This window comes from Desmodus rotundus, chromosome 10, assembly GCF_022682495.2.
Source record: "Desmodus rotundus isolate HL8 chromosome 10, HLdesRot8A.1, whole genome shotgun sequence".
Classification (NCBI taxonomy): domain Eukaryota; kingdom Metazoa; phylum Chordata; class Mammalia; order Chiroptera; family Phyllostomidae; genus Desmodus; species Desmodus rotundus.
In genome coordinates, this window is record NC_071396.1 from 7,113,125 (window position 1) to 7,136,430 (window position 23,306).

The 23,306-nt window shown below is 46.4% G+C and overlaps 1 protein-coding gene across 20 annotated transcripts in view; it reads right to left on the reverse strand.

Annotated features, from left to right (window-relative positions):
* The window catches only part of ESRRG (estrogen related receptor gamma), a 506,557-nt gene that overhangs the window by 401,703 nt on the left and 81,548 nt on the right, over positions 1-23,306 (reverse strand). For 9 of the 20 annotated variants that reach the window (XM_053912606.2, XM_053912593.2, XM_053912597.2 and 6 more), the window contains one exon: positions 6,793-6,887. The exons of 9 other annotated variants lie outside the window; for them this stretch is intronic. The gene's annotated coding sequence lies outside the window, so the exon portion shown is untranslated. Of the gene's footprint in view, positions 1-6,792; positions 6,888-22,083; positions 22,335-23,306 lie in introns of all 20 variants that reach the window. 2 more of the 20 variants (XM_053912608.2, XM_053912599.2) reach the window with 1 other exon arrangement.

Here is a 23,306-nt window from a genome sequence, read left to right on the forward strand (position 1 = left end):
CCAACCCAATCATGGCATTGAGGTGGGAACAGACACAGGGGAAGAAAACGTGATGAGGGATCATTGAGTGTTGAAGAGAGGAGCCCTGATGAAAACCAGAGGGATGATGTACCAAGGAGAGTCGGACACCTCAGCTCTTCTGCTCCCCCCTCCCCCCCCCCCCCCCCCCCCGCTCCCGAGGGTCTAGTCCCGCATCACAGTCTCGCCTCCAATCCACTGTGCTCAAATATGTCCTGAAGGAACCAGACACTCAGACAAAACAGCGACAACCCCAAAACAGCAAACGCAGGAGACGTTCAGCTTCACCACCACCACCATCACTGATAACTCTAACTCCCTGAGCCTGGCAGCTGCAGTATAATATGGGCCACATAAGTCTCGTCACCTCCATTTAGCAGGTAAGTACCTAGAAACTCAACAAGTTGCAAAGGGGTTGTTCAAGGTGAAAAATCTAAATAGTAGACCTTCTGATGCTGATTCCCAGTGCAGAGCTCTTCCCATACATGATGTTAGTTCTCCATGGTCAGAACATGTCCTCTGAGGAGGGACAGAGCAGCTGCCTCCACACCCTTGCCTCCCGTGACTGTGCTCAGACACCGGCAGGACGGGGTATCAGGTCACAACGGGCAGGACAGGCTTCCTCGGGGCTGCACGGGAAGCAGCACACTGTATTTCCTTAGAGGGTGTGTTCTCTCCAGGCCAGTGCTGCGGGGACCATCAGAACTCTCGGAGTAGGGAGGAGGGAAGACAAGTACTTGCAAAGAATTGAAATATGAAGGCAGCACAGATAACTGTGACAAGTTGCCATGTGGAAACAGCACCTCAACTTCCACCTCCAGAGATGTTACAGGTCTCAGGTGATTAATCAGGGACATAACCCTTGATTTGTCACAAGTCCACACCTCCCAGGTTTGAGACTGGGGCTGAGTTGAAACAAATCCTACTTCTGTCTGCGGGGAGGAGACTTAGCGAAACAGACCAGTGTTCCAAATAACTGCTGGTTAAATGAACACCTTCCCACCAGACACGGGGAATGTGTTTCAGGACTTAGAAACTCAAGAACATCCTTCTGACACTTTGACCAGAGACATTAATAACCAGGTTTTTGTCACCTGATGTGAATATATTTGGGAGGATTATCTTGCATGTGTCCAAACTTTTCTCTGGAAGCAGTTAAAACATCCACGTTCTTCATGGTTAGAGACACACTCTACGTCTCAACGTATCTCCTACTGAGTTCCATCTCAGAAATCTCACCCTGCTTCTTTGTTACTAAAATGCTTCCTGCCCAAGTCACTCTGATATAAATTCTACCTGCTTAAGACCAAGTATTACCCTCTCTTACAGCACCTAGTGCAATGCAGGGATCGCCAGGGACACTATGTACTGGTTGCCTTATGCCTGAAAGATATGATCTTGAAGATTGCTCTTTAAAATTCATTCCAGAGGATGGCAGGTGCTGAACACTTGGCAGAAACTGGCCTCAATGGAAGCAGCTCCTTTGGTGATCGAGTCACAGGCTTTGGGGCTTTCAAATCTCCCATAGACACAGCCCCAAGCAACTCAACTACGCCTGCTATTGTGCTTGACTTGAAAAATAAAAAATAAAAATAAATAGCAGGCTATAAAACAAGTGTAAGCTTGCCACTGCTTCACAATGATCTGCTAGTACGTTGGTTCTCCGCGGCGTCTGGCATGAGCTCTTCCCATCCGAAAGTTGCCTAAGGAATCTCCGGGTGCAGATACATTCATGTGTCCCATGAGGATCACCCACCGAGTACAGGCTTCAGATACTAAATTGTTCCAACTTACACTCAGAGTATAAACATCAGACCAACCGTGGGGATGTTTTTATTTATGGGGCACAAACAGAGAGATTTCACTGTAGGGGCAAACGTGAGCAAATCAGAAGAACAGAGATGATCCCAGGCAGCCCAGAATGAGAGGGGCAGATGTAGTCATTAACACAGTTTCCGATGAATAAATACACCCCTTTGTATTACTTTGATATGTGCCTGTTCTTGCATGCTGGGCCACTTTGGCAAAGGAGAACCAATATCTGTATCTGAAAACGACTGTTAATCACATTTTTGAGCAATGTATTTTAGCGAAGGACAAAAACACTCGCAAATGCAGCTGGAAAGCAAAGGAGAAAAAAAGGGAAAGAGAGCGAGAGAGTGGGAAAGAGAGCGAAGGAGCCACCCCTGCAGCCAAAACAACTCAGTGTGGAACAGTGTCGTGTTGACGCTTCTCTGAACCCCAGCTGATGTGTAAAATCATCGGAAATGAGGCGGCTGGCTCTGATTACCATTGTGATTTGGGGGTGCATTTATCCTTCGATAGGAAATCTGTTCACATGAATTCTCCCCCATCTCCGCCACCCGGCAGGCGAAGTGCTGACAGTGACCCTCATAAAGAACTGCGTGCTGTCAAAGGCTATCTTCTCATTCAAAGGCACGTAATGAGAGGTGGAGATACAACTTTGCACCACATTCTGCCCTGTGAACAGAAGTCACTGAATGGCTGCCTTAAGAGGCTAAGAGAGTTGGAGGAAAATAGCCACAGACCAGGGAAACAATGACCTTGAATGCAAAATTATGGGAAATAAGATTAAGCTAGGTGGGTAGTAGAGACAGGGAAGTGGAGGTAGAAAAGAGGGAAGATAAGAGAAATTTGATTCTATTCTCTATAATATCAGCCCCCTCACCTCCTTACCCATCCCTAGAGACAGATTAGATCTGCAGATGCCTTTGATCTCTGATAGTGAGGTTTTAGCACCAATGGCTAAAATAGTCATGGGCAACTGCCTGCAAATACCAACAGACACATTAAATAATTAGATCTACCCATGATTCCAAGATCCCCACCAGACAGCGTCAGTTCCACACGACCTGTTTACTATGCAAATACCTACATATGTGCAAAGCCGTATTATTATAAATAATGCCATTTCCCAGCAGCTTACGTAGTCTGCCGAGAAAATGACACATGGCCTGACTATTTCTTTAAAAAAAAAAAAAAAGTGAAAGTGATGTCAAAGCTGGCCTTCCAAACCTGTTCCTCTTGATTTTAGGTTTTCTTTGGACCATAAAAGGAAGTGCCAACTGAAGTCCCAGGTCTCTGGGATTCGGTAAGCAGGTTTACAGGTGGGCCCAACAAGCAAGGCTGGCCTTCTCAGGGCCTGCCTGAGAGTGGGGAACACAGTCAATGGTGCCGAGATAATTGTGTATGGGGCCAGGTGGGTGCTGGGGGCAGTGGTGGGGACCACTCCGTGGAGTGCATGGTTTCAGCTCACTTTGCTGTACCTCTGACACTGATGTAGAATGTTACTAAATGTAAACTGCGGTTTAAAAAGGAAATAAGAAACATATTTTTAAAATTGTGAAATTGGCTGCATCTTCTCACTGCCTCTGCAGGCATGGAGGCAAGTGGCTGAATTCTCATGTGCGACCTGCCTCCTCCAGACACGAGGCAATGGGTGCGTGTCTCCATGCACAGCGCTTTGCTAGATCCTCTCCCAAGGGGTCTAATATCTTCGCCCCTCATTGTAGTTAAGATGGGAGTTTACCTTCTGCTCTCCTGGCTTTGGGGTTGGTTGTTGTTCTGGAGAAGATAGAAGAGACTTCCGGTGCACACACATCCCTTACGGCCAGGGAGGCTCACGTGGGAGTACCTCATGTCTAATTCTTAATCTGAATTCTCCAGGGAATTCCTCACGGCCCTGCTGTCCCCGATTCAGACAGCCACTGCCTTGTTTGTCCTGTCCCCTCACCCGCACCCCAGTCCCCATACTCCTCACCCTCTCATCCAGCTGCACCTTAACCACTTGTTTCTGAGCGCTTGTCTCCTTTCAGACTCTTGCTATGTTTGGCCCTGATTTTCATATTCAGCCTTATTTTAACTTCCTCTTGTTCTGTCTTCCTTCACCTGCTGCAGAAGCTACTGATTCCTAGAAGCCCCATCATTATTAGGACCAGGGACAAACCCAGGGTTTGAGTGTGTGAGATGTCAGCAATTGGAGAGGGACTGTCTTTCATAAAAACACAGAAATATAAATGTAAAATTGTAAGCACAGCTCTGGAGGGGCCCGGGCCAGTGAAAGGAGCTGGTGCTTAAATTTCATGAGCTTCTCCATCAATCTGCGCAGACTAGGAGCCTGCAATTCTCGCCCGTCACCATCGGAGGTTTGGGGCCCATCTTCTGAGAAGCTCGTCTCTTTCTCCGGTACTGAAGACTTTGTTTCCCCTTCGAATGTGAGACTTTTTAATAAAACCTGCAAGTGTGCATGTGCACCAGAGGCACACAATCAACACCCTCTGATGTAAGTAGTAAAAGCGAAGATCCGATGGAACTATAGAGGCCCCAAACCTCCCATGCATAAAATGTAAGGAAAGAAGCTCACAGACCCGACTGACTACCTTGGGAGCAGTTACCTGCGTGCATCGGCCTTGACAGCATTTGAAACAGGCCCTACCCTGACAGCCTGGCAAGCCCTCGTTCTGAGTTAGTGAGAGCAAGAAGCTGACACCGACTTTGGCAACGTAGAAAAGAGAAGCTTATAGGTTACGCTTAGGCTAAATATCTCTCCATCCTTCCACAGTGCCTGAAGCTCCCTCCCCCATCCCCGACTGTCGCCCACGGTGACATCCCCCTGCTGGGAGCTCTCCAATAGACGCTAACCAAGAGACAGGGCTCCTCACTCCCTTTTCTCTGAATTCTTTATAGCCACAGCACTAGACCCTTGGGACTTCTATTCATTGGCTAGGCGGCCATAACAAAGTACATGCTGGGCAGCTTCAACAACAGACAGGTGTTGTTTGGGTTCTAGAGGCTAGGAGTCCGAAATCAAGTAGGTGACGGGGCTGGTTCCTTTGGGAGGCCGTGAGGGGCGGGTCTGTCCCAGGCTTCTGGCATTGGCTTGTAGATGGCTGCCTTCTGCCTGAGGCTCTTCATGTTGTCTTCCCTCCCTGCTTGCCTGCCTCTGCGTCCACATTTCCCTTTTATTCGGGCACCAGGCCCGCGGGATTAGGGCCCACCCTAATGACCTCATTTTAACTTAATGACTTCTGTAAAGATCCTGTCTTCAGGTAAAGTCACATTCTGAGGTGCTAGAGGTTAGAACCCCTATATATACAAATATATATATATAGAGAGAGAGAGATAGATAGATAGATTTATATATAGATATATAGTTATATATTTCCTGGGGGCATACTTCAATCCATACCAGTACCACTATTATACAGTCTCTTTATTATACACTAAGAAAAAGATGTGCAGCTAAGGTGAACATGCACCAGTAAGTTCTCTAAGCACGCATACCTTCAGGATGTCAAAGGAGAACTTGAACTTGAAGAACGCATTTCATTAACAGCAAAAATATAAAGGTTGAAGAATTGGTCTGAACATTGAATGACAATTATATTCAATTTGGCAAATAATGTAAAATTGTATAATTCTTCATAATTTGCTTCTGTGTCCACAGACATTTTCATGATTTATCTCAACGTATTCCAACTTTTTGAAGGCCAAGCATTCTATGGTCTCTGAGAAACCAGAGTTCCTTAAAAGGCCCCTCTGTTAGGTAACCTCAGACTCCCAGGAGAGAGCAGTGAAATCAGATGGCTTATCCCTCAGGTGTGGCATTAGGCCTTTCTATGTATTTTTATTTCCAAATAGAAGAGGGGGGATGACTCAAAGCCAAAGTCTTGGAGCATGGTTTAGCAACACTAAGGACCCAAAGTGGCACATGAGCTCAGTTTCACTGGCAGAAGGGCCACGCAGGGTTAGTTTAATATCTCCCCCTGAAAGAGTGACCTCCACGTCCCTCCACCTGGCTGGCCAGTGGCTCCTTGCTTCACCTCATACCATCCAAAGAAGTGGCTGAACCACGAGCTCCAGGATGGACGGGGTGAACGTAATGTGGAGGTCATGTAAGTGAAAGCCAATCATCAAAGCGAGAGGGAAATATATGGATCAATTACAGCCGAGGTTCCTCTAAGTGAATAATGCTTGATCGCGTAGCACTGGGAAAGGGCTGAAGGGTGGCTAGCCTCCCTTCTTTTCCTTCTTGCATCTCCTTTGAGAATTGCTTTGGCCTTTGTTTCTTTACCCCCTCTTCCCTCCTTCCAAAATAAAATTTAGTTTTGTGACTGCTGTGGGTGTTTGGGTTCTTATTTTAATTTATTTTAAAGTTCGATTTAAATTTGGAACCTGCACAAGACTTTTGACATTTATTTCTGGGGGTGTTTTCTGAAGCTTGATGAAGTGGGTGTTGATTGACAGGCAGGTTGCTATGGAAATAGCTGTCACTGCAAAGACTAAGGCTTTATTTTGTACTCTTCCTTTGTCAGGCAAAGGCTTGTGGGATATTTTAAAAATAGTCTAAGTGCCCCAGAATTAATGGGAAATGGTTCCGAGAGTCTTTGCTAACATACCTATCAAAACCCGCAATTGTTCCCATTCTGTACCACTCTGTTCTGCATCTGTAGCCATATGACTTTGTGCTTTAAAACAAGTGCTTTCCAATACTGTTTTCTCTCATTGGTTACTTGTTCTTCTACGATACTGGCCCCGAGAAATTGTGCAGGTAAGGAAAGTGAAGTAACAGAAAGCGCTGAGTAGTCTTTCCAAAGGGATCCCCGCCTGGAACGATCGTGCACGCAGACAGCCTGCCAGCTCCACACTCGGGCTACGTGTACTGGGCACACTCTTCACCCCAGGTGTTTAAAGAGAAAATTGAGGAGACGAGAAAGCGCATGTATGATGTTTAAATAGGAGCACATTTGTTACCTGTTGACAGGCTGCAAATCAGTAAGAGATGTAGGGTTTTCCCTTGGTAATGTGAGGGTGTTGCCTACAGCGCTGAGCAGCTGGGACAGGAGGCCCTGCAATGACATGCAAGTAAAAAGCATCTTATTTCAGAACCGCAGACATGCGTGATCCCAGCAACCGGCTCTGCAGTGGTCCATCCCACAGAGGCAGGTGTAATCTATGCCATCCTGTAGTCTCTCCACTACAGCTTCTGCCCGGGGAGGGGGAAAGGCCCGTAGTGGAAGTCACCAGTGCACAGACGGGGAAGCACATAAAGACAACTCTCTGGGCCCCATTATCGTTGAGAATAAATAAAAGTGTTATTATTCCTGTGCTGTCAGACAGAATCACACCAGAATAACATCAGACACAACACACTTTATCTGGATTCTTAACTGACGAGGTCCCTGGAGAAAAAGAGGACCTACAGAACTCAAAATGAAGGGGGGCACCTCTTGCACTCTGTGCTGTGTTCACTACCAGGACATTCCTGCTTATTTTCTTTAAGGTTGTAGATGAAAGGGAAATCAGTTAATTCGCAGCCTGGCCCCTTCCTAAGTCTATTCTTTTAGTAAGCATATCACCTAACTGTGCCTCCGTTTTTCTCATCCACTTGGATTGAGGTAACAAGAGTGTCTGACCCATAGAGTTTTTTGAAAAAGTCAATTAAAAATATTAAATACCCTAAACTCTCTATCGTGCTATATAAATACTGACACTTAGAGGAATAAACAAAAGAACATAATTAGCCTGATGTCAGTTGAAGTCAAGTTTTGCTGCTAAAGAAGTTTGGGGCCAAATTTATAAAACACATAGAAAACAGAAACCAAAACTTCTTTTACATTTCTGAATTGTACATAACAGATTTTGGATTTGAACTAATAAACTCATATATGTAAGCTGAACTCTATTATGGAAATAGGGTTATTAAATTTCCCCCCCAAGCCTCTCTGCATTTTGACTAAATTCTTCTCATTTCACTTTCCTTCCTGGTCTGATACCCTAATTTTTTAATCATCCCCCCATTGCTCTTTTTTTGGAAAACTCTCTAAAATCTCCACACTGTTAGGCCGGGTTCTCTAGAATTATAGGAAGATCAACACTCAAAATTTTGATGAAAAGGATTATCCTGTTCTGACATCCTCCTCCCCTGGTCTTCCTGTGTACCCTCATTCCATCCTCTTCTTAGTAGGGAGTGATCTTTTAAATATGAAAATTGAGACAAGTCATCATTCCACTGAAATCTTTCAATGCGCCTCCCCAATTCTATGCAACACAGATCAAACATTCTAACAGAGAGCACGAAGCCTTTCGTGCTGGGGTCCTGTCGCTTCCAGCCTCACCTTCCTGCTCAGCAACCTCACCTTTTCACCTTTCCCATGAACTCACACTGCATCTTAAGCCTGCTGTTGTCACACACGTATGGCATTATTGCACAGTGACACACTGCAATCGAGAGTCCCCTCGCCTGCTCTGGCGTTGGAAGCCAGCATCCTGAGGACAGCAATGAGCACAGGCTCTCTCCAAAGTGTGTGCCAGAAACGGCACGAATAGTGGTGCTCCACAGAACTTTCCACCGAAGCAACAGACGTTAAAGGTCAATGGAAAGCCACCACCCACTAACTTGAAAGGTGGGGAAATGTTCAGAGGTCTTTCGTTCATAAGGTAAAGTGTACATTTTGCTCTCTGGTTTGCATGAAAGGACCCTAGACACTTTGGGACTTAGGTTGGAGACAACTCTCTGCTTTTTACCTGGCTTTATTAACCAAATTAGAGAGACCCAGCGTTTAAACAGGTACCAGCAGCACCACAGACAGATTAGAGTTTGGCCAGTGAGCTCTTGCTTTAGAATTTTCAGCAAAGAAAATTTCAGAGGGAGGACTTAGAGCCATGGAATTTTCCTCCACTTCTGAAACAGGTTTGTTTTTTTTTTAAATGTGTTGGTGACGTTTGCTTACATGCCAATGCCTGAGCAACCCTAACAAATGTCTTACAAGCATGTCTGTGGTAAGGAGAAAAACAGGGAAAGCGAAACAATGCTTAGTGTGCTCAAGAAAACTGAAAGGATAGCCAGCCAGGACCAGAACGCATGGTGGGGGTATTCCAACAGCGCTCAGTGAAACTACCAACCAGTACGTTCCAAGTGAATTTGGGACACATCATTAAAGAAGGTTTTTTTTCAGTATTAAGAAACATCGAGTCTGTCACACGTGTCCTTCTCTTTGACATATCTTTATGTTTTTTTCTTTCTGGAATGAGGTTTTCTTTCATAAGAAGAGGGCCAGAGCAAGCTCCGGTAGGATGCCTGCACCTTATCCACCCTGAAAGCCTAGCATAGTGGCTGTCTTGGAGATAGCTCTTAACGGCTGCCTCCTGAGTAAAACCAGGAACTTTTGCTTAGAAAATGTACTTTTTAAGATTCTTTTCCTATATCTTAGCTCTAATTAGAAAGTATTTCTAATTTACTGATTTCAGCAGGTGCTTGGAGGAGGGAACAGCCACACTGGGAATTATTCATGATTTGGTACCCAGAAAAAATGACGCGAACTCTGGAATCCCTAATGCTACTCTTCAGCCACAGGCTCCTTCGAGGCCACAGAATAGCTCCGTGGCAGCTCCTTTCCTTCTCTGCCCTAAATCTCAAAGGTCCTGGCAAACCCTCCCATTGTTTTTCTCAAGTCCACAAGGAAACACAGAAATAAAATGCCTGGGGAAAGCAGCACTGAAGTGGCCCATACTGAATTTTAGGAGATCTTTTCCTCTTTACTTTAGGCCTGGGTGCTAACCATTAAGGAAAGCTGGTCACATAGTGCCACCTTCCACAAATAAAAATGTAAAACCACAGGAAAATATAACAAATTTTCAAAACTTCTGGATAAAGTTCCTAAAGGATTCACTTATTCATCAAACACACTCCCCCTTCCACCTTGACCTACAATGAATGCTCTTGCTAAACAGCCAAGATTGGCTCCTATAACATCTTACCATGAGGAAACCACGCCTTGAACAGTAACTTACGCACATTCACACGTTCCAATACCCAAAGGGAAATACTGCTTCCCCTTCTTTATAGAGGAGTTTTGACAGTGATAACAGCCCTACTTGAAATGGGAGAAGGACCAAAATCTTCTACTCCCCACATAAGATCCTTCAAAGGCACAAGCAAGGGTCCAGATTTAGTGGGACCCAGGACGCCTGCGGGAGGGGGAGACAAGGACAAGGAGAGCGAGATGGGCAGGGGTACAGAGCCTCCCTTGCCCTGGTTTAAGCCTCATAAGGTACTGTGGAAAAATCTAGAGATAAGCATCTTAAATCATGGTAAATTACACACTGCATGCTGGTGGCTCGGTCATGGGAAATTATGAAGCTACGTGATGTCTCATTTGTTGTGCTGAAAACAAATGTAAATAAATTACTGGGAGAATCTCATTTGCATTTAGAAATTCCTCCTGATGCATGACATGACTACCGATTTTTTTTACAGATACTTTGAGAAGAAACGCCACTCATTAAACCCAGATCATGCGGATGGTAGTGTGAGTGCGATTTGGTGCGGGGTTTTCAAAGTGAGGAAAGCCTACACCTTCACACCGGTAGAAACATCCACATCTACCCCACACCCTCAACCCCTACGTTTCACACACACACGCACGCGCACAGAAACGCACACACAGAGAAAGGGGCATGAAGCTCATACGTGTTTCTCTGTTTCCCATGCCCTGTCTGCAGCTCTTCAGAGAGAACCCACCGTCCGTGGACTAGCTGGTTGCCCAGCACTGAGGATGGTTTGCACTGAGCCATTCACACTCACCCCATTCTACCCACGGCAGCTGGCAGGGGTTACCGGGACAGAATGGAGTTTACTGGCTCCTGTAGGGATCAGACCCAGGACCGATCTCATTAACACTCTGCATGGACCAACTGAGCTGCAAAGCCATGGACTCTCATTGACTAGGAATTGGTCATCGAGTGCACAGACGCCTGGTGCGAGGCGGCAGCTGACCCGAAAAGGCAGATATAAAATGCAGGAGATGGATGGGATTTGAGCAAAAACCATGAAGGGCTTCAGGTCTAGGGTGGCTGTTAGGCTTGCTGCCATGCTTCATTTATCCCACCCACCTCTCCACGCCGCCATACCGATAACCCAGGGCGCAGACAAGGACACACAGAACAGAGGTGCAGTGCGGCTTGCGGAACGTAAAGAGAGCAAACCAGGCAGGCACTTAATGCAAAGTTGTGAGAGCCATTCTATATATAGCCTAAACAGCCACAGCCACAAAGGGCCGGACTTGTTTCTGGGGCTACTACACTGCACTGAGCACCCTTTGGGCAACACTGTCCCTCCCACACCAGACACAGTAACCCATCCCCATCGCCTTGCCTTCTCAGGGAGGGCCTGGGACTCCACCTTTTTTTATCTGCACCTGGGACATTGCAGCCATTAAATTTCTTCCCATCTTTTTTCATTTCCCTACTCGAGAGATATCTCAGAAGTTAAATTTTGCTTTCTACCCCATGAGGCGGAAATACACCCATTTCCTAAATAGGGATATTAGGGGGTAATAGGCACATTCTCATCCTTGCCCTCACCCCCAGCAGAATATTTACATAAGCCTGAAGAGGTCTGAGAGTTTATTGGTTAAGGGAAAAATAAGCAGGCCATGAAATAATTATTTTTCATTGTGCCCTGCCAAAGCCGTTCAGCCAAAGGCTAAATGGAGCTGCCATTATGATCATTTGAACTGTGGAGCCAAAAGTCGCTGCTGCAAAGCATCCCAGCTGTCCTACATTTTGTTCTGATGGCTAGTTTTCATTCTGGCTCAGACCCTGCCAGAAAAAAAAAAAAGGCTCCTGAAATAGGCGGGAGGAAGAGTTGCTTTATCCAGACCCACGTCAATTACAGATTTAGGGCCATTCGGAGAACTTGATTGTTAACAAATCACTTCCTGGAACTGTTATGAGAGGATTCCATATGCAAATCGCAGACCGCTCATATGCACACGTCCAGGCGAGAAAATTAAAAGCTAAGACTTCCCAAATTTACTGACGGTCATTTCTTTTAACGCTGATGGTACTTTATGGCAAATGAGTTCTTCCCAACGGTCCTCGCTGCTGGGAGGCTGTAGCGACACTGGCTTAATGGGGGCATCGACCCTGTGTTTGCCTGGCACCATGACAGGTATGTCTTGTGTCCGTAGGGGTCCATGACCCAGAAAAGGGGCTTTAGGACGCCATGTGGACTCTGTTCAGAGTGGCACCCGCAGGATCTGGGGCAGGACCTGCCCTTCACAGGCACTCAACAGTTATGTGTCAGAAGAAGGAAGAAAAGGAGGCGGGCAGGGTGATGGCCCAGTGGGAGGAGCGTGTTCAGTTCGTCGCATCTTTCAATAAAATATTCCGTTCGTGTGTTAGGATGGACACATTTCAGAATACTAACCTAGGACCAAGGCACAGAGACTTGCCAACTCGGTTATTTTTTAATGAATCGTTACTTCCTTCTACTTTGGCCAAGATCCATTCCCAATGGAGAAAAGAAGCCAATGCAATATTTTAATTTAAGGCATCATTCCAGCAAAATACACACTGTTTGCTTCTAAAGGATCTCCTAGTTTTCCTGTAATTCACCATTCAATACCTTTTAAGAAAGTGAACCAGCCGTGATTGTATATTAATTCCTCATAGGTCAATAGGTCCATCCGCCAGGTGCAAGGGAAGATGGGTGCACAGGGAGACTCTGGGAGTCGCTCCTGCCACCCTTCCTCATAGCGTCCTGGTCGAGCTTCCCAGAGCCTCAGCTAACTCCCACCTCTGCTGGGTCTGGTTGATTTGTCCTGAAACCGGTGCCTCATTCGGGGACAGAGATACTAAAATCACTGGTGACCATGAGGGTCAGTTTTTGCCAGTTCTTGGACCTACTTGAAAGGAAGGCAGAATCCTTAAGGGTTAAATTTATGTAGTAGCCATTACAATGTAAAAGTCATCTTCCACTCACCCATATCGGAACAACTCTGGAATCCCCCTTGTGAACAATCACAGGAGTGGGAACTTCGTGGCATATTTCAGTTGTGATGTAATTTACTCCTCTACCCACTCACCTCCCCAGCCCCTGGCCCCAAACTCAAAGGTGCAGGTGAGGAAGTGGGGTACTTACCCTCCCAGAAACTGAGAACCTATAAATGTCATCAGACATCAGCCCCCAACTGCCCATTAGGGCCAACTAGTCCTAGATCAGTCTGCGAAAAATCACCAGGTGGGGTGAAGGGTAACGGGGCAAGCCATCTTTCCAACAGAGATGGCTGCTAGGAGATACAAAAGATCACAAACCTGAAAGTTGCTTTTGGAAAACAAAATGGTTTTGCAATTAACAAAGGGGCATAACTGTCTATGATTTTCAAGGACATCTGAGAACTCTACATACTCAGGGCTAGGACAGGTGGCTTCTCTTTGTCATGGGGGCTTCATGATGCCATCGAAGGTTTGAGCCCAAGAGGGGCCTTTGTGATGACCCACTCCACCCCCAACCACATGGATGAGACACGAGCGTCATTCATCCACCGGTAAATGCTGTTTACCCTTGATTCTTAAGCTCTTTTTCTCTCTGCCCTGTCTTTCTTTGTTTTCCTTTCCATTGCTACTCATCCACTTCGATCTTTATCATCTTTTACTTCTCCCTAACTGTGCTATAGGTCTTCCTTCCTAGCAGCAATACTACTACTACCACCACCACTACTACCGCTATTGCTACTACTACCACTACTACCACCACCAGTACTACCACCACCACTACCACCACTACCACTATTACTACTACTAAAATAATAGCACAGTAGTAGTAACAACAGTAACTCAAAGACTTAGGCAGCAGGAACTGTGTTAGGAACTCTTCTGAGTCCTGTAACATCCTCCGCCTCACAGTCTTCCCAAGAGCCCTATGGGGTAGGTACTATTGTTTTCCCACCTTATTACGGATGAGCACACTGAGGCGTGCAGAGATCAGGTAACTTGCTCAAGAGCACTCAGTGGACCAGCAGCAGAGCTATACTTCAAAGCAGGCAGGCCTTGCTGCTAGCCATGGTGCGGACTGCCTGGACTGCTGAAAGCTGCCGTGTGTTTACCATGGGACAGCCATGCGCTCACTACTGTGCGACCACTGTCTCTCTCACCCCAGCCCACTGCTCTGTGAGGTACTTAATAACACCCTTCCCACCTCACAGGGGGCAACAGAGGCATGCAGAGTTAGAGAAACACGCCCAAGGTCCTTTCTCCTGGAAGCAGCAGCCTGGATTTGAGGTAAGCCAGCTGGTGTGGAGCCAGGACTTGCAGCATGCCCCACCTTCCTCCTGACCCTGCTGGGGGCCCAGACGTGAGAGGCCTTGGGGACCAGGATCGCCAGGTCAGGCCTGGGGTCTGCGGGGGTCTGCAGTGTCATGAAGTTCAAAGATGTCTTTGGAAATCTAGCAACTAGGGGAAAAGCATCCCCGGAGTGCTTTTGTTTTGTGACTAGTACGTGTTCCTGTGGAATGACTTTGCCAGTTTCTATCGTTAAAATAAAAGGTCACTAGGGAAAACGTCAACTTTGAAAAATTGTGGCCCAAAATAAATCTTTAAAAAAAATCCTAAAACACATCCGTCTGGGGCTTTTGGTTCAAACTCCTGGGGTGAATCAATATTATATGCGGAAGAAGTATATGCACAAGAAAATGAACTCAACGGCTTGTGGTCAAGAGCCGTGAGAAAGCAGAGTGTGAACAGATAATTGAAAACTCCGTTTTAGTCATTTGCAAATGCTAATGTTTCCTCTAGCTTGAGATCTCCTAGCCCACACTTTTGTGTAGGAAGGTTCAAATACAGCCCATGCTTACATTACACAGAAACCCAGGGTCAGGCCATTTAATGTGACGAAGAGAAGAAAACAACTAAAATCAAGTGTTCTGGAGCATATTAGATGACTGTTCATTATACTCATCATTTTAAAGAGAGAGGGCCATACCAAAGTCTTAAGACTGGAAAAGCACTAATCGAATGTTCCATGGCTACAGTACTATTAAACTACTGTAGTCATGATAGGTCTTTTTCATTCTGATTTTTATTCTCCCTTTTACATATTCCTGTCTGGAATCATCTGTGGCCTAAGATGAGAGAAGAAATAGCTGAGAAAGGGACATTCCTATAACACGATAAAAAGCGAAGCTCCAGCTGAGAACAACCTTTGTTTCCAGTTCCCCACAGAGGTGAGCATGCACAGCGACTTAACCACTTGCCTTTGCTTTCCCGACCTCTCTCATCTGGCCTGCGGAACCCTGTGGAACTTCCAACAACTCGTGATCAACGTCCCACCTGAGTGAGAGGCATGAGCGGAGTCGTGACCTGTGGCCTGTGAGACAGCCACCACTGTACCTGCTCTCAAGACTCCCTTGGGACCCAGCCGGAGGGCCCAATGTAGTGATGGAACACCTTTCCCTTTAAGGCAAAGACAGAGATGCCGAAATGCTTCATTCCAATTACATTCAGCAGAGAACAAGAACCGAATCAGTCCCCCTTATTGGAAGAACTGGCAAAAGGCAAGAGATGCCATTCAGTGTTCATTAGAGAGCCTGTAAAATATACAATCACGAAAGGCTATTCACTTCTTCCCAAAGAGCTACAGGTCCATGGAAGGCTGGGGCACCAATGAGAAGGAGATTAGGCAGCACCTCCGCCCTGAGGTTGGCCGAGATGGCACAATGTTTTACATGTGATAACACGTGTGGCTCTCCGCTTGGGGGAGGCTGATTTGGAGCGCTATTAATGTGTAGCCTCTTCTAGCAAATCTGCCTAAGGGATTAGTAACCCCCCCAAAGTTCCATTGAATATTAACTTCATTAACTTCGCCAGCTGCAATGTCCTGCCACACACAAACAGCCTCCGGTGCCTCACGGATGACTTGCTCCACCAAAAACATTCCACACCGAGCCCCGCTGCTGGGAAATTGTGTTCTGTCAAAAGGGAAGCCCTTCCTGCCAACCCTGGCTGAGACTCCCCCCAAAAAGAGCCCAGGCTAGGGTACGAATGGTCTTACTCCATGGCCAGAATTTCTCTGGCCAGCAAGCACCCCTTACTGTTCTAAATTGTGCTGTACACCAAGTCCCCCCAGATTACTGGAAAAGCCGTATCTTGTAAAGCAAGACTTCCAAAGTTTCCATGTAAATTTAAAAAAAATCACCCACCGCAAAGGTCACATGGTTATCCTGTTCCCAAACCATACTGTCCCCAAGATCAGCTTCCTACTGACTATAATAACAATTCTGGAAAAACCCCAGAGGACTATCTCCAGGCCCCCCCAAAAAGAGTGAATAAAGCCTGAGTCCGCATGATCCACAGAAGAAAGGGTGACCAATCTTCGCCCAACAACAGGCACTGTCTTAGAGGAGATGACTCCTCTCCCCTTAGACTCTAGGTCCTTGTGACGTGCATTCGCCAGCCTCCCAGGCCACCTTCCAAAGAGATGCAGTGTAATCAGAAATCAACTTAACTCTTGAGGCCTGCAACATTTTTTTCCATAATGCTGTACACTTATTTGCTCCTGCCCGTTGGCAATGCAATTATGTTATCTAGAAATGGAGACAAACAATAGATTTTAGTATTAAAACAGGAACTGAACCTGTAAGCAGAGAGGTGCAAACCACACCATGGAGCGGGAATTAAAGCTACATCTGAGAAGAACAAGTTTCACAGCCACCCTGAAAAAAGACACTACCGTTTCCCAACTGAGGCACAAGCCTGGGTTGCAGACCAGGTCCCTGGTTGGGGGCGTGTGGGAGGCAACTGATTAATGTTTCTCTTGCACATTGATGTGTCTCTCTCCCTCTCTTTCTCCCTCCCTCCCCTCTCTCTAAAAATAAATAAAATTGTTTAAAAAAAGTGTCACTCGTGCATAATCATTATGTCAATTTAACCTTTCTCTAATCTCCATGTCTACATCGAGGTTTTCTATACTTAAGATTTGGGAAGAAGAGCAAACAACAATCAATCGATGTTTATCCCCATTTTCTAGAGGTTATATCAAGAATTGCAATATTTCAAAGGATGAGCAGATACGATGTTGTGTTTCCCTCTGGGTCCCATTGCTAGAATTTCTACACAGTCTCCACACCCCTGTCACCTCCATTGGTGTATGTCCTCTCCTAGGAGAATCCATAAAAGGAGGAAGACCTCATGTAAAAGCTTCTTATTTCAGCTTTATGGAAGGGAGGCATTCGGCCTGTCTCCTCAATGCCACACCACCCCAAGGTCTAGGAGGACTTAAAACCTCACGGAGAAACAACCGGAGGAGACATCGCCCAAAGCCTCCTGTGCTGGGAGGCTCTGCAGCAAGCAGACTCTGAGACAGAAACTTGACTCATATGTGCAGAGAAGTGGGAACAGGAGACCCACGCCCCGCCCCCGTCTTCTGAGGACTGACTGACCAAGATTCGATGCCAAGGTCAGAGGAGGCCTGAGCTTCACCTGTGTAGCTCAACTTGAAAATTGTAGAACCTCTGTTAAAAATAATTCTTCCCAGGAGAAAGGTGAGAGAAATTTCTGGGTTAAATAGTCTGTCTTAGGGAATATCAAATTTCAGGACTCAGCCCTCACTATTTCCCCTTAAATACATAGTTTTTCTGACAAAGCTGGAAAAAAATATATTTTCCAATTTCTAGAAACTTGCACAAAATGTCAAAAAAAAAGTGCCACATATATGTAGTCAATGGGTTTGCAGACAGGCCACATAGCCAAGTATTGATACATGAGTATTTAACACCAAGGTGCAAGTTCAATTTGTCGATGACTGTCCACCCTCTATTCTGCGTTCTCCTTGAATTGCAAGAGCCGCTTCAAAACAGCTCTCCTGGCAGATATACAGGTGCTGGCACCTAGGGCCCTGCTTTCTGAAAATCAACAGTTGCATCAAAAACCCACATTAGCCATCTCTATCCTAGAACCCTGAACCCTCCAGAAAAATCTCTCTCTTCCATTTCCTCTTCAATCCAAAAGTAATTATGCATCACTGGAGCCCAGAGTTGAAAATGAGTTCTCTGAAATACCAAGAAGAAAAAAAAAAAAAGATGGAATTAATTCTAACCCTTACCTTTGGCACTTTGTAAGACTTTTGGCCATGACTTACCTGTATAAATAGAAAGAACTAATTGACTACAGAAATGCCCATGGGCAACTATGTACTGCTAATGAAGTGTTCAGCTTTCGCGTGATTAACCAGCTGGTGGGGGCACTGTAAAAAGCAGAGGGCATAAAATAATAAGAAAAATGGATTAGCAGCCCTCTTTTAAAGTAGTCCATGAAAAATTCCTTTTTTCTACTCACTAACTTGGCAACTGACCGTAAAAGACGATCAACCTGAATGACTTAGCAGGAAGCTGAGCAGCCCCCCTGGCAGCTGGCTGTTTGTGCCTTCGAAACTCACTACATGGGGCAGTGCAGGTGAGAGAAGACACCAAGCATTTTCCAAACTGATCAACGTAAACAACAGGTCCTGCCAGTTGTCCTGAAGTTAATTTTCTGATATCTTGCGTAACACATTATATATCAAGTTCAAGACCATGCCTGGGCTTTGCATCCATTCAGTTTTCTCTCTGGAGCACTCTCTGCTAGACCGCACTTGGCTTTAACTCCTGCCAGACCAATTCATTAAGAAAAAAGGGTATAGTCTTGAGCCAGAATATTTATACACTCGACTCAGAAACAATCTATTCTAAGGGACATTTTCCCCAGCTAAATGCACTACAAGGCTTTCCTATTCATAAAATTCTTTAGCTGGTCTGCGAGTCCCTTAAGTGAGGAGAAAGAGAGTCAGATCCAAAAAAAGAAAAATGCTCACTGCCCGTAAAGAAAGAAAATGCCCAAGGCAAGGCAGGGGTTTAGGCTACTTCTAAAGCAATGAAACTTCTCTTTCTTCCATTTGCTTGGATTACACAACTAATATTTACTCAGCTTTAGCCCAAGGGACAGGCATTTCCCAGGCAAAGAAAAGAGAACCGCCAACACTCGGGATCCTTGCCACCACAGCAGCTCCGGCCCCTGGGTCCCCTGTTCATCTAGAAGCTGTCTAGCTTGTTCACCACGCAAGAAGATGGCCCAGAAGCAGGGCACCACAAAAGACACAGAGGTATGTGCATGGGCACACCAGATGCACACACCAGTGACCATGCACGTGGGCTCATCTGCAAGTGCCCTATCCAGGTGACCAGAGCACAGGGCTCCCCACTTCCCTCTTCTATGTGGCCACAGATGACACCCCTTTTCCCCAACCGGACTTCTCACGCATTTGCCACAAATCACAAGCAGGATCCAACACTGAGCTCTGCAAAGAATAAACACATCACCGTGCCCGGAACATCAACCGCTTTCCTGATGGCCCCCAGGCCAAGGACTGTTCACAATGACTCCACAGAGCTGAGAGGCACCGCTGTGGGGAGGCGAGGCCGCTGGCCAGTCCGGAGAGCTGAGCTCTGCTGCTAAGCTGAGCTGTGTGATCTTTTCCAACTGCTCAGCCTTTCTGACCCATCGCTTTATCATTTACAAAAGGAAGGGCTGGACTAGCTGACCTCTGAGCTACGAGCCGGGTCTATGATCTTCATTTTTTCCTTCTGTGCACATTGACGATTCATGGACGAGAGAAGGTTGGCTGAAGATGCCTCAGAGATACTCCAGAGCTATGCTGTCTAGGGCAGCCATTGGCCATCTCCAACTACGGCACACCTCAAGTGGGACTAGCCCGGATTTCAGAGGCTTCCTACCCCCAACATGCAAAATGCAATAGCCCATTAACAACTTTTATGTTGGTTACCTATTGAAATAGTAATATTTAGAATATAATGTGTTACATAAAATGCATTATTAAAATTAAATGTACCTGTTTCTTTTTACTTTTAAAAGAAAGCCACGAGGAAATTAATGAAAACCGTGACTCACGTTATCTTTCTGCGGGACAGCGATGCTCTCTCTACAGGAGAGCTGGGCCAAACTGGGCCCACAGCCTATTTTTATACGTCCTACAAGGTAAAAAGAGTTTTCACATTTTCAAAGGGCCGTTTTATAAAGAGAGAGAGACTGTGTTACAGAGACCGCGTGTGGTCAGCAAAGGCTGAACCATTTACTATGTTTTGCAGAGAAAGCATGCCGACCCTCCCTCATGCCTCTCTCTGCAGGGTTCGGGCGCCATAATTCATGCCCAGCCTTGCACGCAGGGCCAGAAAACTTAGGCTCAGAGAGATTCCCCTCCAATCTCCACAGTCCCGCGATTGTCCTAAACATGGCGGAGAGGCTAAGGGGAGAATTCAAGAAGGAAGGGACAGCACAGGCCCGGTGCTGATTTGCTCCTGTTGAGTTACCCGCAGCGGTAGCGAAACTGCTACTTCACAGATTTAACTTTCCCTCTAAAGCGAACGTGAAGAAACTTAGCCTGGGTGGGGCATGTGACAACTTTACCCAAAAATTGTAGCTTTGGGGTGGGGGGCACATCCAGGATGACCACCTGTCCCTATTTACCCAGAACCGAGGGGTTCCTGGAATTTGGGACTTTTCCGCCTGCTACTGCACAAATAGAACTGTCCCGGGCAAACCAGGGTGTGTTGGTCCCTTTAAATTTGAACAGCGAAACCTAGGCTGCTACAGGATACAGAGGATGCAGTGCGAATCACTTTTTTTTCTAATAGGAAATTTGACTTCTTTAATAAAGCGGCATGTTGAATTTTTGCCTTTTCTACCTTTTATTACCTTTTAGTTATTGAAAATTAAATTTTCAGTGAGTTCTGCACTGACCGTGCAGTGCTTTCCTTTTGGGATCCTGGAGCAACTCCCCTCACTGCTCAGGCCCGCTCTTTCCTCTGTGGAATGTCCCTCGGGGACGGGGCTCTCTCCCCGGTGACTTCGGCTGCAGGGTCTAGGCCCGAGGACTTCAAGCATCTTGAGGGAGACGAGGAGTCACGCTGAGGGAGGCACACTCAAGTCCGGATGACTCGGGCAGCAGGGCCCCCTCGGATGGATTCTCAAAACGTGTGTGCCACTGTTCAACACTATAATTGCTTGAAAAGGAGAAAAAAATAGAACCCAACCAGGTCCAATTTCCAAAGAAAAAGGCATGCCCTGACACTTCAGACGCATAAAAGTTAAATGTTCAATATACCTGACCCCTCACGGAGACACTTCCTTGTCATGTGTTTCATTATTTGGGGGGCACTGTTTTGAAACCCACGGATTAAATGAGCGTACATATCACTTTCACAAACAACAAAACTTGCGAATGGAATTCCCCTTCTCCCAACGTGGAAATGTCCCCATTGTTTAGAAGGAGATGGTGTCATTCATTGCATATTAAACACACACTCTCTATGTTTCATCTGGGACGCTCTCTTGTGCAATAATTGGTCCCCTTTGTTACATGCACAATTGGGCTGCTCAGATGTAAAAGTAAAACCTCTTAAATAGATCTCTCCGCTGATAGCCATAGACACAGACGGTCCCCTGTGGCCACATGCCTGTAGCAACCCATGACTAAGGCTTATGGTGGGGGAAGGGAGGAGATGAGGGTTCACCGACAATCCTTTATTTATATTGGAAATGCACCCACAAAGTCTCATGAGCCATGGCCGAGTGTTGTGCCAAGTCCCCAGCAAGGCCTCTGCTGGGGTGCGGGCAGTTCAGGAAGGGGCTGGGGCCACTGCCCAGGACAGAGAACTGTGAAAGAAAAACATTCCTTCTGCATCCGGCCCTCCCCGCAAGGAAGCCCCAGGGCCCCTCTCGGCACTGCCCTGCCCCTGCTCCAGATGTCACCCACTCTAACCCCAGAGGCCATTTGTCACCACCTGAGCTCCCCAGGGTCCTCCCAGCCCCGGGAGCTCAGCTCAGGGACAGCTGAGGTGGCCTTGGAACACCAAAGACACTCCCGTGGCTCCCACATTACTGAAATTCTCCCTTTTCAACTCTGAAACCCTTTTATGCAGAAGTCAGACTTTGGATTTCTTTTCTGTTATTGTTTCGACACATGTCTTTTTGAAATTTCTTTGTTCCCCTTGGTCTGTCTCCAAGGCTGCCGCTCCTGAGTCTGAAGTTCAGATAGGCCTGGAGGGACTTTTCTCCCCAATGTCATAGGCACCACCGGGGACCTGGCACTCTATAGTGAGCGGCCTGCTGGCCACAGAACAATGAAACATTGTTCTGTCCTCCAGGGTACTGACATTTGAGCCACCGAGACAGGGACAATCACTGCTTCCCCTGAGACAAAAGCCAACTTACTCCGTCCAAATCTTTTTAATACAGATCAGCAGAGATGGGAGCATGCTGAAGGCGTGGAACAAGGTGAGTGGGCCACAGCGCACGCTTCCTTCCCCCCAGGTGCCACTCCCAGGCTCTGGGAGCAGGAGGCAGGCTGCAGGGCTCACTGTATCACAGCAAAGGGGACCAGCTTCATGGCTCCAGCGGGCACTGGCGCGCACAGCAGAATGGGGCACTGTCCCATGAATTAGAGGGTCCGGAACTAGGATTGCCTATGTGACACGGGGAAAAAATGGGAAATAACACCTTCTATCTATCTATAAATCACTTTGTTTTTTTTAACATGTACAAAATAGGCTAAAACAGGTCTCTAATTCAATGCCAAAGCCTCCCTGTGGCTGGAGAACAAGCTAGAGCGGGCTGGTCCTGAGGTCAGATCCCCGCTCTGTGACGCTGGCCAGGTTTCCCAGCATCGGCGTCCTCATTGTCGAAGTGGCACTAAAAATCTCTGTCTCATTAGGACTGCTGTGAGAATTAAATGGGTGATATATAAAAAGTGTTCCATGCACCTGAAATGAATATAAAGTTATATGTCAATTATATCTCAATTTAAAAAAGTATTCAGCAGAGTGCTCATGTCCTTTTAAAATAGTGAACAGCTATTGTCACTAGTAGTCTTTTTTTTTAAATCCTTACCCAAGGATATGTTTATTGATTTGGAAGAAAGAGAGAGAGAGAGAGAGAGAGAGAGAGAAGTGTCTTCAGCAGGGATTGAACATACAACCTAGGTATGTGCCCTGACCAAGGATCGAACCTGCAACATTTTGGTATACAGGACAGTACTCCAACCAACTGAGCCACCCAGCCAGGGCACTAGTAGTTTTAACAAATATGTAAGAAATTGGAAGTTGAGGAATGAGGTCAAGGTTACTTAGTATGCCAATCTAGAAGCAGGCCTGTATTCTTTGTAAATTACAGACCGTTTTCTGCACAATGCCAACCCCTTCGACCATCTCTGGCCCCAGAAGTGAGATAAATATAGAATAAAAAATCACTAGGCCCTGCAATATTTAACAGGATGTTTGGGTTTAATACAAAAGTCAAAAACTCGACTGCAGGTGAAAGCTCCAGTGGTTCTGTGAAAAAATCATGAGCAGGAGGCAGAGCTATTCGGAAGAAACGCTCAAGTGCTTCTCAGAGTTCAAAGATCTAGGACTCACTCCCATATCTGCCCAAGTCACATC